This window comes from Heteronotia binoei, chromosome 1 (assembly GCF_032191835.1).
Source record: "Heteronotia binoei isolate CCM8104 ecotype False Entrance Well chromosome 1, APGP_CSIRO_Hbin_v1, whole genome shotgun sequence".
NCBI lineage: Eukaryota > Metazoa > Chordata > Lepidosauria > Squamata > Gekkonidae > Heteronotia > Heteronotia binoei.
The window spans coordinates 97,961,087-97,975,311 of NC_083223.1; the positions used below are offsets into that span (position 1 = coordinate 97,961,087).

The window sequence follows — 14,225 nt, forward strand, 5'->3', positions numbered from 1 at the left end:
GCAGCAAGGTTAAAAAAAAAAAGCACTGCAGAGGACATTTGGGATGAAGAATTATGCTTTTGCTTCTTTTTTGCTGTTTAACAACATTATTAAATCCCTCCCAACTTAACCAGTTGGGGATAGCAGTTGATGATTTTCTTACATCTGATGAGTCATTTATCTTCATATGTATTAAACTGAGATTGTTGGACCTGGAGGAAATGAAACTATGCCCAACAGACCCTTATACCTGCTCCCCAGCATCCTTAGGTCTCCAGACTTAACCATTCCAAGTCATCACAGGGTATTCATGTTGGCTAGATTAAACACATTCCCCTCCAAAGTCTTACACGGGAGATATCGAGTACCTTTATGTGATAGACTGTACCTGTGGAGTGAATATTCCTGACTCAATTCAGCATATATTGCTTGATTGTTCCATATATCATAATCTCTGTAAGGAACTATCTTGCAAGCTTTCTTTGGCCCCAGATCCACCTACTCTGATTATTTACTGAATGACACTGAGTGGGAAGTTATTGAGGCTGTGGCAAAATTTTTGGCTGACATTCTTAAATGTAAATCTGATCTTGTATAAATGCACATATAATCTGTTTCTTTTTGATTTTATTTCCTATGTTTAATTTTTTACATTCTGTGTACTATCATTTGTAGTTGTTATGCCACCAAAGATTTAGAATCCACAAATCCCTCCCTTTCAGCTTTCATTGCTAGGGAAATAACAGTCAGGTTTCCCTCTATTATCCCTTGGTCCAACTTAAGCATTCATGAGAAATATGTATTTTTAGTGTTCTAATCTAAAGTATCTTTTAAATGTACTTTGGTTTGAGAACCCTTTCACTGAACAGTGGTATATAAATGCTGAATAAGAGTGCTGCTAAAATGTGTTAGCTTTAATATAGTTTTGCAAGTTGATGCAAAGTGCCTTGTATAGCATTTGAAGGAAAGGTAGGATAGAAGCTTTTTAAAAAATATGTAAACTTAACTAGAGTCTTACTCTACATAAATACCCTTCTTTCATATGACTCCTTGGAATTTTTAAAAGCATGACGTGTCAAAAACAAAACCTAGAGATGGAATCTTCCCATTTTTTTCTGTGCCGACAGTAAAATGATAAAATAGTAGTTTGACCAGATTAGTCCAGAATTTCCGTCTTAAAGTGTGATCCTATCGACAGGCTCTAAATCACAATTACATATCATACCTAGATAAGTCATGCCAAAAATGGGGTGGAGACACACAGCTTTTATACATAATAAGCTTTTCATGAAGGAAAGAAAAATTCTCTGACTTTTGTAACGCTCACCATGGAAAGGTTACACAAATATACATCAGTGTCATACTTTCCAAGCCTTCCATACCATTTTTCCTTGAGTTCATATTCTGTTTGCTCTAAAAAATTTAACCATCTTATTATTTTAGAAATAGGCAGAAATCAGTAACTATCAGGATACTGGTGGCATGAGATTTCTGACAATCAAAACCTTAGGTCTAAGGAAGAGTTGACGTATTTTGGGAGGGAAGCAGGCAATGGAGAGAAGGCTAACAAGATATCCTGATGTTTCCACTGTCATTTTCAGGGCAGCCCTTGGAGGAAAATGTCCATATCAATTCAGTTTATCAGATGGACAGCTGATCAACATTAAACAGACTTGCTCTGGGCAGACTGAGCAGAGATACCTGCCATGAATATCAATGAGAGGCCTCTGCTCTGAGCAACTGAGGACTGCCATTTCTGACTGCTGCAGATCCCAGGACATATGGGGATCCCTAGTGACGAGCACACAATGCTGCAGCTAATTCAAGTGATGGCTCATTTCTCCCAGCTGAAGGCAGACATTAATATCTTGAAGAGATCAAACTCGTCTGTGACTCCCACCCCTTACAGCCATTGAAGCAAAACCACTACCATCCAGTTTCTCTCTTTAATAAGCTTTTAATGAAGGAAAGAAAAATTCTCTGACTTTTGTAGCGCTCACCATGGAAAGGTTACACAAATATACATCAATGTCATACTTTCCAAGCCTTCCATACCATTTTTCCTTGAGTTCATATTCTGTTTGCTCAAAAAAAAATCTATTTAGCCATCAGCATTAGAATTATGTTCAGTTCAGTTATTCTGTTTAAAGAATACTTTCAGGATACCCTCAGATATAGCATACTTTTTTACTTAAAATAACAATTATAGTAAATCAACCCTCCTCACTGGGATGAAATAATCCAAGGCATTTTCTGAGGGTTCAAAATAGTAGGCTTCCAGACAGCATCAATTCATTTGCATATTGGAAAAAATATCTTTCACATATATCTTGGAATGCACTAATAATTATTTATCTTGTAAGAGAACACTGAGGAATGGTGTCTTACTAAACAACCCATGCATAATAAAACACTCTAAAGTCTAAAGGTCCCAAACTTAGTTCAGATCATTGGTTGAAGGGAAATCTAATTCATGCACTAGGAGTGCAATTCTCTGATATAAATGCAGGGTTTGAATACAGAGTTGTGTCCACTCATAGAGCTTTCAAACAATGGCACCACATGCACTACACAATGAACTCCTGTACTTTTATCTAAGCAACAAATAATTCACAAATTATTTCTGTGCCCACAGATAATCAAAGAAAATGGTTTCAAGTGGCAACCAACACAGAGATATCATACTATGGAAGAAATAGCCTGAATTATCTAAATCTATTGTCTATAGTAACATTAGCCAGTGTGGCATAGTCAATAGTCTTGAACTAGGATCCTGGGAGAGCCAGGTTTTAATCCTTCTACCACGGAAATTCACTGGATGACTTTGGGCTCATTGCATACTCTCAGCCTCACAGGTTCTTGCTGTGAGAAAAAAGAGAGAGTAGTGTCCTAAGCTGCTCTGAGTCTGAACTTGGTTTATTATCCTTTTTCCTGTGTATAGCTTTGATTCTAAGTAAACTTTTCTTATAATGAACATAGTAGCGTAGTCAATCCGCAACCACACAGAAAACTAACTTAGTCCATGCAGACCAATACACAAGAAGAAGGCAGAGAGACTCCTACATGGACCTGAATTAATACAATAGGACCTAAATTAATAATAGGCTTGTGCTTGCATTCAGGATAAACTGGAGCTGGCAGCTAGGATACCACCCATGATCAGTAAACAAATTAAACTACTTGGAGAAATTTCTGCTTTAACAGAACTAAAAATTATAGATGTTTATTTGTTTCTGCTGGTAAATGGGGAAAGGTTTTTTGTTTTGTTTTTTTAAAAACCTGACTGATTTTGCACTAGGGTTTGTTCCGGGTAGAGAGCCCTTTTGTCCCTAGGGCCTCTCTCCATTTTCTCATAAGCTGCCACAGAGCTGCTAGTTGGCACGCCACTTTTCTGCAGCAAGCAGAAATTGCTTGTCAGAGGATCTCGCTTGCTGTGGAATAGTGGCACGCCAACTAGCAGCTCTGGGACAACTTGTGTGAAAATGGAGAGAAGCCCCAGGAACAAAAGGGCTCTCCAGCCAGAACAAGCCTAGTGTGGAATTGGTCTCTGTTTCAGGAAGAAGAACAAGACTAGACAGGTGAGCTACTCACTGAGGTCTAATGACTTGGGACAGCTAGGTAAAAGCAGTATGTCCATAGCAGAGCTGAAGTACCTTAAGAGGACAGTGTTACCACAACATGCACTTTTACAACTAGGTAAGGAAAATACACCTACTATGGAAAAGGATTTATTACTACATGTATAAAATGGAGGTAGCAAGAAAGAGGGTTTCTTGAAATGTAGCAGGCAAAATATTGCTCACTTCTAGAGGCTTGAGTTGTCTCAATATTAACTCTACCCTTCCATTTGAAGGGCACTGTCCTGTCTCAGTATCATATTACATAGCAATCAATGAGCATTCATAATAAAGATGATCAAGTGTTGTGGATATGTCAGCATACATTCTGGAAACCACATTACAATGTCTAACAAAATGGCACAACAATCAAAGCAATGCATCAATAATAAATAAGACTATAATTCCAAAATAAATTTAAATTGTTGGAACACCATTTCAAATAATTTTTAACAAACTGGGAATGTAACAACATATAATGTTCATGCTTCTCGGAAAAATTAATGATAGCTTTTTTAATTTTTAAAAATACAGCCTTGTGCCACTCAAAACAAAACACATGTAAAGCACACCCAGAACGTATGCTGTGCATATGCTGTTATCTGGATCATGCTTTTAGTATTTGGATTTTGTTTTATAATTACTTAAATAATTACTATGTTTAAGCATTACATAATCATATTTATTTATTTTATTCAATTTATATCCCGCCCTCCCTGTGAAAGCAGGCTCAGGGCCACTTACATGCTCATGTAGACACATGGAACATAAAATCACATTAAGATATAGAAACATAAAAATCAAACCATTTCAAGTGCTATAAAAATGTGAGAAAAGTCTTCAGTTTTATTTACAAATGGGTTTATCATCTGTAATTCTGATCAGCATTTCTTCCTGCCATCTGAAGGACAGGTAACAGAGCCAGGATAGGAAGACTGTGAACTACCTTGGTTTCTACAGTCCTGCTGTGAAATTTTGCCCATCAAAATTTACCAAGTGACATTTAACCATGAATCTTGAAATCAACATTCTATTCTGATATACTGTTCATTTTTAACCAATATTAAGTAAATTTGATGCAGGATTATTAGGAACTTGAAGCCCAAGATATGCAATACCTTTTCACAAAGTCATATGTGGCAGAATGTGTTTTTATTTTCCAGAAACCATATGTGTAACATGATGCAAGTCAGGAATCAGATGCTACCAAGCTATGATTTTAAAGAATTGCTCTTTGTAGTTCATGTGAATAGGATTAATTGGAAGCATTTTCCAGACTTCGTGCCAACAGAGTTCTATCCAGATTTTTACTCCGAGCTTGCTTTACACTCTAGGAATATGTAATGCATTCTTTATTTTGAGTAGGTACCTTCAGCTGTTTCCACTTCTACCCCACTGCCATGCCTTTTTAAAAAAATCATATTAAATATTGTTTCATAGTAAATTGTCAAATGTATGATGAAATTGAAGGCCACCATAGAGCCTGACAATCTTGATTGCTGAAACGTGATCTACATATCATTGGGATGCTCAGATTCCTTGTGAGCCACTACAAAGGCAGGAAAACCAGTAATAAGAATCCATAACCAAGTAGCACACTCCTTTACAATGCAATCCTACACAGAAGTTATTCCAGTCAAAGCCAACTGGACTGCACTGCATGGCTTTTTCCTAAAAAAGGCTTCTGTCCCTAATAGACCTATATGAAAAGCCATTTCATTTTCAACACTACCATCCAGTGGGAAATAACCAGATGCAGAATTATACCTTACATATTAAAATATTTTAAAGCAAAAGGTGGAGAGCAAATCCACCTGCTACTGATGATAATGATAAAACTGCCACTAGCATTGGGAGCAATTCTAAGCAGGCTTGCTTGGTAAATTCCATGGTATTCAGTGGCCTCACTCCCAAGAAGGACCCTGAGGATTTATAGCCTTTATATAGTTGTTGCACATTTCTAATCATGATTAGTGCTCCATTACACCATTTGTTATAAATGTATGGTTACATTATATTTTTATGTTTTCTGAATAACATGTTTTTACAATAAGTACCCAAGTTTATCTCTGCCAAATTATAGTTAGATAAGTTCTGAATAAGGAGTATGTTAAAAAGTGGGAACCTGTGAAATTTTTTGGGGGGAGGGGCATCTCATTTTCCCCTCCACTGTTTTCTCTTTCCCTTTCCTGAAAGCCCCCATGGTGTCTCTTTTTCCTGCTTCCTTCTTTCCTTCCCACTCAACAGCCACCCTACAATTATCTCTCTCTGCGTGTCTTCAGTTTTCCCTTCCTTCCCAAGTAGCCTTACTTAATAAAACTCTGGCCCCAGTTATGTGATGGTGGCCACTGGGCCAAGCCTGGTTGCGTGACAGGGAACCCTCAAAGATTTATGGAGGGGCACCTCATTTTCCCTTGTATCTCCCTCCCTGCACTGTGTCCTAAGAACATAAGAGAAGCCATGTTACATCAGGCCACTGCCCATCCAGTCCAACACTCTGTGTCACACAGTGGCCAAAAAAACCAGGCGCCATCAGGAGATCCATCAGCTGGGCCAGGACACTAGAAGCTCTCCCACTGCCCCCCCCCCAAGCACCAAGAATACAGAGCATCACTTGCCCCAGGCAGAGAGTTCCAACAATACGCTGTGGCTAATAGACAATGATGGACCTCTGCTCCATATGTTTATCCAATTCCCTCTTGAAGATGTCTATGCTAGTAGCTGCCACCAACTCCTGTGGCAGTCAATTCCAGGTGTTAATCACCCTTTGGATAAAGAAGTACTTCCTTTTATCTGTTCTAACCCGACTGCTCAGCAATTTCATTGAGCATCCATGAGTTCTTGTATTGTGAGAAAGGGAGAAAAGTACTTCCTTCTCTGTCCCATGCATAATCTTTTAAACCTCTATCATGTCACCCCTTAGTCGACGTTTCTCCAAGCTAAAGAGCCCCAAGAGTTTTAACCTTTCTTCATAGGGAAAGTGTTCCAACCCTTTAATCATTCTAGCCCTCTTTCTCTTCTCCTGCAAATCCCATATCCTCTCCCTTTCCCTGCTTCATTCTATCCTTTTCAGCCACTCATCAACCTACATTTTATCTACCTCTCATCTTCAGCTATATTTATTATTTACTTCACTCATACCTTACTTCTTTCATACCCTACATTTCTCCACAATATGGAGTTTATATTATTCTCCTCTTCTCCTAGTCCAATCTTGTCAGATCTCAGATACTAAGCAGAGTTGGATGGGATACCATCATAGAAGTCCAGGGTTATGACAAGAAGGAAAGCAATGGCAAACCACCTCTGAATGCCGCTTGCCTTGAAAACCCTATGGGGTCACCAGAATTCAGCTGTGACTTGATGGCACTTTTCACCACCTCCTTTTTATCCACACAACCCTGTGAGAAGATTAAAACATGAGCCAACAAGTCATATTGTTAACTGGGACTTCCTAGAAAGGGGCTATAGCACTGTAATGAGAGATCTAGCACATCTAGATAAAAACACTGGGCTGGATCTAGACCATAAAAACATAAGAGAAGCCATGTTGGATCAGGCCAATGGCCCATCCAGTCCAACACTCTGTATCACACAGTGGCCAAAAATTTAAATATATATATGAAGCTGGCTATGCTTGTAGCCGCTACCACTGGCAGTGAATTCCACATGTTAATCACCCTTTGGGTGAAGAAGTACCTCCTTTTATCCGTTCTAACTCGACTGGTCAGCAATTTCATTGAATGCCCAAGTGTTCTTGTATTGTGAGAAAGGGAGAAAAGTACTTCTTTCTCTACCTTCTCCATCCCATGCATAATCTTGTAAACCTCTATCATGTCACCCTGCAGTCGACGTTTCTCCAAGCTAAAGAGCCTCAAGCGTTTTAACCTTTCTTCATAGGGAAAGTGTTCCAAACCTGTAATCATTCTAGTTGCCCTTTTCTGGACTTTCTCCAATGCTATAATATCCTTTTTCAGGGGCAGTGACCAGAATTGCACACAGTATTCCAAATGAGACCGCACCATCAATTTATACAGGGGCATTATGATACTGGCTGATTTGTTTTCAGTTCCCTTCCTAATAATTCCCAGCATGGCGTTGGCCTTTTTTATTGCAATCGCACACTGTCTTGACATTTTCAGTGAGTTATCTACCATGACCCCAAGATCTCTCTCTTGGTCAGTCTCTGCCAGTTCACACCCCATCAACTTATATTTGTAGCTGGGATTCTTGGCCCCAATGTGCATTACTTTGTACTTGGCCACATTGAACATCATCTACCACGTTGATGCCCACTCACCCAGCCTCAACAGATCCCTTTGGAGTGCCTTACAATCCTCTCTGGTTCTTACCACCCTGAACAATTTAGTGTCATCTGCAAACTTGGCTACTTCACTGCTCACTCCCAACTCCAAATCATTAATGAACAAGTTAAAGAGCATGGGACCCAGTATTGAGCCCTGCAGCACTCCACTGCTTATCGTCCTCCATTGTGAAGACTGCCCATTTATACTCACTCTCTGCTTCCTATTAATTAGCCAGTTTTTGATCCACAAGAGGACCTGTCCTTTTACTCCATGACTCTCGAGCTTACTAAGGAGCCTTTGATGAGGAACTTTATCAAAAGCTTTCTGGAAGTCAAGGTAAACAATATCTATCGGGTCTCCTTTGTCCACATGTTTGTTCACCCCCTCAAAGAAATGTAACAGGTTAGTGAGGCAAGATCTTCCCTTACAGAACCCATGCTGAGTCTTCCTCAATAACTCGTGTTCATCAATGTGCGTACTCATTCTGTCCTTGATAATGGTTTCTACCAACTTTCCTGGTATTGAAGTCAGACTGACTGGCCTGTAGTTACCCGGATCTCCTCTGGAACCCTTTTTAAAGATGGGGGTGACATTTGCTACCTTCCAGTCCTCAGGAACGGAGGCAGATTTCAATGAAACATTACATATTTTTGTCAGAAGATCCACAAGTTTAACTTTGAGTTCTTTCAGAACTCTTGGATGTATGCCATCTGGACCTGGTGACTTATTAGTTTTTAATTCGTCTATCAGTTGTAGGACCTCCTCTCTTGTCACCTCAATCTGACTCAGGTCTTTCAACACCCCTTCCAATATAAGTGAAGTACCACTCACAGAATGCATCTTTCTTGCCTTATTCTTCCTGCTGCAGCCTCTCTTCCAAAAGTCACTTGAGTGTCAAGCAATCCCAGGAAACAGGAAAAAGTGACATTTGCTCCAGAGCAAAAGAGCCTATCTGCTCAGAAAAGGAAACCCTATGTTTGAAATAGCTTTGTTAATAAAAAATTTGCCTCCATGACTTACATCTAGACATTTTACCTGCATTATTTAGCTGTTATTCCCATTGATTTTAGAAGCGCTTACTTCACCATAATCAGTTAAGACTCTAACCAAAGAGATCCACACTTACAAACAGTGGCTTGTTGTATATATATTTCTTAAGTAAAAATTAAAAAGATGATCTTTCAACCAGAAAAAAATCAAAAATATCCATTATTTATAGAGTAGAAATACATACACACACGAAATAGGCACCATCTCTGAAACAGGGCTGTAATTGCTTAGGAACGTGCTTGTCCTAGCATATAAAGGAAGATCCACAACCCCGTAGCCAGGATTTGGAAAGTCGGGGGCCTGTAATTTTTTTTTGGGGGGGCACTCAGTGGCCCCAACCCATAGCCACTCTCATGCCAGCTGGTGCCCAACATGGCCTTCCCTTCCCCGTCACTCACATAGCACTCTGCCAGTGGCAGAAGCAGTCCCAGCCTCCCGCGGGAGTTAAAGGGCCCACACAACAAGGGAGGAGAGATGGAGATGGGGAAGGCAGCGGGAGTGCAAGAAAGGTGGCAGGAGTGTGAGAAAGGCGGCAGAGGTCTGGGGGACTGTGCCCCCACAGGCCCTCTTGTAGCTACGGGCCTGGAGATCCATGTGTTAAAACAGATATCCACAAACAGATCACTGTTTTTGATTTCACCTGGCAAAGAAAAAAAGATTACTTCTGGAAAGGTGAAAGGAAATCCCTGTGCCCAGGAGCTGTGACATAATATGGGAAAGATGGTTGAATAAATACCATATTCACCTACAACCAATAGTCTCAGTCACACATTTGGGAACAACCCTCTTTCTTCAAAAAATATAGGTTAACTGTCTGAAGCAATTGAGCTGACCATCTGTTCTGAAGACAGGGTCTCTGTCTGTGTGTCTCCATTGTTCCAAGAGTTTGCAATCTCATCCTGAATTGGTCTCAAACATACTATGTAGATTGTATTTCAATCTATAATCTTTTTATGGCAGTTTCCTATACAGTAACCCTAACTAGGCAAGTCAGATTTATTAAAAGCAGCATGTCAAATAGTTCACAATTACTGACTATATCAATACACATTATGCCAGATGGTAATGAGCCATACACAAAGGACTATCCATTCAAAATAATCACACTGTTTTCCACAGAACTGTTGAAGAGGTTATGGTTTATTACACAGTACTCATTAGATATACAGTGCCAGCATTAGCAATTTTTCCTTCATTTGTATCTCATTTAAGATTCTACCTCCACAAGCATATCAAATTAGCATGCAAGGTTAAAACCATTATGGTCAGGGAAGAAATTAAGTTGCATTTTATACTACAGAAATGGGAGATCAAAGGTCTTTTAAATCTATTATTTTTTAAATTATTATCTTACAGAGGGCACTAAAAAGATAACAGAAATTTACTCACAAGTATACCTGATATGTACAAAGACAGTGCAATCCAAGTACAATACTGATCTAAGTAAAGATTAACTATATTTTTTTATAACTGAGGCTGCAACACAGGACATCAAAACTAGTGAAATGTCATCCTTGACTTTCATTATACACCATACTTATTTAGCTGCAAGTTTGTATGTGTTACATTTTCGTTTTTAAAAAGCACAATTCAGAGAAAATTACTAAACTTAATTGCACTGACTAAGGGAGCTGACAACTATGCTATATGCACTTGTTTTGGAATAAGATAGAAGAAGAAGATATTGGATTTATATCCCACCCTCCACTCCGAAGAGTCTCAGAGCGGCTCACAATCTCCTTTACCTTCCTCCCCCACAACAGACACCCTGTGAGGTGGGTGGGGCTGGAGAGGGCTCTCACAGCAGCTGCCCTTTCAAGGACAACCTCTGCAAGAGCTATGGCTGACCCAAGGCCATTCCAGCAGGTGCAAGTGGAGGAGTGGGGAATCAAACCTGGTTCTCCCAGATAAGAGTCCGCACACTTAACCACTACACCAAACTGGCTCTCCTTAAGACCTACTGCAATGAGTTGTGCTCATTTTAGACAACACTTGGCCGTATGACCTTAAGTGTGCATAATCCCATTCACTTCAATAGGATTCAAGACTCACTGCCATATTAATATGGCTTTCATGTCCTTTTGCGTGAAGCCTTCTATATATAGTCTGACATTTATCACACTGAGGTATTCCAGTGAAAAATTCTCCCTGGTATTGGTAAATGTCAAGACAATATAGATTCAAACAGAAGATTCCACATGTGAAAAAGTAACTTCAAAACAACTTTGCCATATCAAAATGAAATTAGAAACTGCTATCATCACACCAGTTATTAAATTTGGCTTCCTATGATATTACTAGGATGCACTTCTAATGAATGTGAATTGTGCTTAAGTGCAACTATCACAAAAAAAAAAATCAAGAATCCCAGAGAAAGATCAGTTCTAGAGTAAATTAAGCGTGAAAAATATATAAATGCTGAGTAGTCATTTTAAAATGTATTAACACTGGAATATGGAAGTTTTCTACAATACCTTCACAATAATTCAAGACAATTAAACTATAAAAATCCAGGCTCAGTATCTCTCTCCCCACCCACTGCAGATATTTGAAGCCTGGGCATGGCTGGTGCCAAGAGCTGAATGAGCTGAAGGGCAATAAAGTGCAAAGGCAACTTGCCCTTGATTTTTTAGTCTGTGGCCTTGGCCTTAAGAGGCTATGCCAGTAGGCATTAGCCTAGGATGTTTTATATCTTTGTTTTTATTGTACTTCACTCAAATTTGTTTAAACTGTTCTATATTTTTGTAAGCCACTTTGGGTCCCCACAGGAGGGGCAATCAAGATTAAAAACACAAAAAGACATAGGTAGTTAGGTCAAACCAGCCTCATTCACATGGCTGGTTTACTCCTCACCAAATATGCAAGCATATCCACCTAGTGGAAACCTGCCTTCCATTCTTCTTTTTGTGTTTTTTGCTTATTATTTTATCCATTTTAAGGCTCAACCCTTGAAAACTCAGTTAAAAGTTTATTTGCAATGACTTTACAAGACAAACAGAACCAAGGTAAACAGATTCCTATTAATATGCATTGCTAATTATGTACCAACACCACCAAACCTGTGAATAGATGCTCATCTGTCCAAGTGTTTCCCTGAAATATTTCTACATAACTTTTATGATAGACAGATACACATACACATATGCACTCACTCACTAGGATTAGAATACTAATAAATCTAACAAAGCATGGGCAACAATGATATCCAAATAAGTGGCATTTGTTTAAAAATAACTTCTCAACTCAAATGTGAACTGAATACATATACAAAACAGCTTAAAATAATTTAGTATTCCAAGAGTTAAATGCATGATAAAGACAATGAGATAAATACTTGTCTTATTCAAGTAAAGAGATACCTATTATTGCAGTATATTCATAGAAATGTTGCCTCTTATAACTAAGAAATCAATTTTATATCTATTTCTTCAGTGTATTTTTGTTAACTGTTTTGATATTCATGATGTACAATAAAATTAGTCTCATGATATAATAAAGAGATGGATCAAGTTCAAATCTGTGTAAACTTGCTTAGGCAAGGAAATGTTTTACACAGTGGAATGATTTATATTACTAAGCCCCTGTCACATACTTGTATGTACAGACCAGTGTGTTAGGTTTTAATTTTTATTACTTGTATTATTTCTAAATAGATTTCACAATAAGCCATATCATCAGATACTTTAAAAAGCAAATAATTTGGATTACTAGATATACTACGGTGAAGACACACACTTGGAATTACTCTATGAAAATATATTCTTCCAGTTGTGACCAAACAGACCTTAAGCAAGCTGAAAGTATCTCCCAAGGGTTTCTACAAATACCTTTTCTTAGAAACTTGTCTAGGTCATATAGAGAAACTGGCTGAACTGATAAAGGAAAAACTCTGCCATGTCCAAGATTATAAACCTATCTGTAAATTCCTGATATTTTGGCTCAAGTAGCCATGACCTGTTGCTCTCTCCTCCAAATATTAACAGGAGAGTCCATTTTAGAGAGAAAAAGTGAAAGATAATCAAGGCACATTATTGATTAGCAAACTGCAGATCAGGCATACTGCATTATGAACAAGGCATCAACTATTTCATTGCACAAACAAAGGAATTAAGTATTTTTAATTAAGATGAGGTAGGAGTAACTTGAAAAAAAATTATTTCATGACACTGCCTCTAGCATTTGAAACTATTTTAGGTATTTTTCTCTGTCCTTCAGTGGTATTTTACCTTATCAACATGCTTGCTTCCTGCACTCTTGGCAAAATATAACCATGTAGCAGATGGGTCTTGCTATGTACACGCAATGATGCTAAACAGTTAAAGGAGATGGCAAGCTGCCTCTGAGCCATTGCCCCTATCACCAGGTGTGCTGCTATAATCAGCAGCAGGGAAGGGATAAAAATCCCTTCTGAGCCACGCAACTGCTTGTGCCTCTGGGACACGACCAGCTTAATCAGATGCATTTTGGAATGTTTGTGTCAGCTATTTTCTATTATTACGGCAGATTCCCTGCCAGATTTTATAGCATTTGTAAAATACTATGTGGGGTGCAAAGGAGACCTTTGCATAGAGTAACTGCTAAGTGATTATCAGAACGAAAAATAAGAAATTTATTTCTGCTTCATATATATCACATCTATTGGAAAGTGTTAACATTGTTCTTGATATTTAGACATAAATGTACCTAACTAAGAAAGAGCTTAAGACGGAAGCAAACTGGTTCTATGCAGATTAGATTTAAAACAGAAATTTAGATCCATACATCTGTTAAGACTATGATTTTAATGTTCATGTGCATATACTGTATACTAGATTATTAACACTGTATAAAATGAATGCATGGTGGGTGCAGGTCTATATGTCTGATATTTGATATAATAGAGTAGATATGTGCACATGTATAGTGCTAAATATATTAAATCTTTATTCTAAAACTTATCATTTGCCCACTTTTTCTATGGAAGAGATTCAGAGACCTGCTGCTTTCATAAAATCTGTCTAAGTCTATACATTATATGACTATAAAGTGTTATTGAACACTTTCATAAAGCTGCACATGACATAAAATGCAGCGTTAGATTCATGCAACAGTCTCCTTCAGATTAGAGTACTGCAATTCGTTCTACATAGGGCTATCCTTGAAAATGCTTTGGAAACTGCAAGTGGTCCAGAATGCAGCTGCCAGTTTGCTGATTAAAATATCATGGCCAGCTCATATTCCTCTAATTCTGGGGTAGCTGTACTGGCTACCAATTAGTTTCTGGATCCAATTC

General features: G+C 38.4%; 1 protein-coding gene across 2 annotated transcripts in view; it reads right to left on the reverse strand.

Moving 5' to 3' along the window:
• Nucleotides 1-14,225, reverse strand: part of PDSS2 (decaprenyl diphosphate synthase subunit 2) — a 95,453-nt gene that overhangs the window by 52,805 nt on the left and 28,423 nt on the right. The window lies entirely within an intron of this gene.